Source organism: Culex pipiens, chromosome 3, assembly GCF_016801865.2.
Source record: "Culex pipiens pallens isolate TS chromosome 3, TS_CPP_V2, whole genome shotgun sequence".
Taxonomy (NCBI): Eukaryota; Metazoa; Arthropoda; class Insecta; order Diptera; family Culicidae; genus Culex; species Culex pipiens.
In genome coordinates, this window is record NC_068939.1 from 85,574,499 (window position 1) to 85,576,620 (window position 2,122).

Sequence of the window (2,122 nt, forward strand, 5' to 3'; positions counted from 1 at the left end):
GGGGGAAAATCATTACGCGACGACGACGACGAATGCGACGTCAAAAGTCCCATCAAAACTAACACAAGTCGAATCAGCTGCGAAAGAAAACAAGCAAAACATTCGCACACGCACACATGCGCACGGCAGGGGGGCAAAGTTAGCGGGACTTGTCGGCGGAGGAAACAAAAACAAAAATCATAAAATTTGGAAGCACAAAACGTGTTATGCTTTGTTGATGTGGTCGTTTAAGGTGGTGCGGGAGAAGGGAGGGAAATTGAACTGTCAAACATGGTTGGCCAGCATAACTTGCGTGCAAGATGAGCGAGAAGAAAATGACACGATCATTAAAAGTTGACGAAATTTGGATTTTATTAACACAAATGTTAACAGATGTTGGAAATATTTAAATATTTTTATGCGTTTTTGCTGAAAAGTTATTAGTTTCTGAAAAGGACCATTTTTATGCGGACGGCACAAAGGGGCAACATAACAGGCGCCATTTGTCATTTTCAGAAGCTAATAACTTTTCAGCAAAAAATCTAAAAAATATGGTGTCTTCGGGAAAGATGTTCTATATTTAATAAAGGTCATACATCTGAGAAGTGATAAAAATTGGACGAATATTGCGACCTCCACAGGTAAAAAACTGAAACAGTTGCTTTTTTCCATACATTTTGACGATTTTTCCCATACAAACTTCTATTGATTATAGGGAGGGTTCCCGTGTTCAGAATGAGCTCAAATTTGGAATTTAGCCCAGTGATGGGTCAATCTTTGATTTCAGGGGGTAGCCCCGAAAAAGCCCGGATTTGGACCACCCTAATATACAGCTAAATAAACGATAGCATTCTCACGCATCGGTCTGACAGCTTTACCATGGATTTTGGTCTGGTCTAGGCGAGAGATAGGACACAGCACCTTCCTGGTGGTTTGTCGTTTGCGTGTACATCAGCCTGTGGCGCAACAGCTTTGACAGATTGCGCTCGTATTTTGATTTTGGTCTGCTTCCACAAAATATTCTTAAATTCCTGAATTCTTGAATTTGTTATTCTTTATTTCTCAAATATTTAAATTATTTAATTATTTCATTTTTAATTGTTAAATTCAAAAATGCCGCCGGCAAATCAGATATTTTTTAAGTGATATACACGCAGAAAAATGAATTATCAATACGATAAGTTTTTGCTATCAATTCGATAAATAAAATTATCGGTTGGCAACCAATAATTTATTTTATCAAAATCAATAAATTTTCTTATCAATTTGATAATACATAGTTATCATTTTGATAAACTACTTTATCAAATTGATAAACGTCATTAAAGAAACGTCAAACCAAAATTTATCAATTCGATAAGATATTTTGTCAATTTGATAAATTATAATAATCAAAACAAAAATTTCTTTTATCGAAATGAAAATTGTATTTGTCACCATTTTGCAGCCGGTTCTTCTAGGATTTTTATTTCAAATCAAACAAAAATAAGCTGCATAATGAACTGAATTTATTTCAAGATTTATTTACACTAATCTAAGTATGCACAACGGAATTTAATAAACACTTCCGAAGTTGGTTTCGCAACAACCCAGGCGTTCTTTGGATCTCCAAGCTCTAGATCAGCCTCCGTGGTGGACCAACCGTCTCCACAGAGACCGACTCTCCCGATACCGTGCGCGTCATCAACGCGTCATGTTGACTTCGGTTCAATTTCTTGATTCAAGTGAAAATCTGAAATACACAATAAATGAGTTCTTCCGAGAGTTTCACTATATAAAAACAACTCACCACAAACTTGCCACCATGAACCGCTGGTTCCTTTTGCAACGCCAGCCCTCTGCTATTGCTGCTGGCCATCAGTTTCATATTTTCCGGCTACACTCAAAGTAAAAAGTATCCTTTTTCAAGTTCACCCGTCGTCACCCTTCAAAAGGGTATCGAAAATGTACTGAATTTGACATACCCTTTTAAAAGGGTGACGCCGGGTGAACTTTAAAAAAGGATAGAAAGTACCCTTTTGAGGGATACTTCTGACTTTGAGTGTACGGTTCTTGTTCTGCCGACCTACACTAGCGGGATTTGTTATTACCCGAAGGTTTGGAAGATGCACCGCATGTATTATCGGTGAAATTTTGTTTTAAA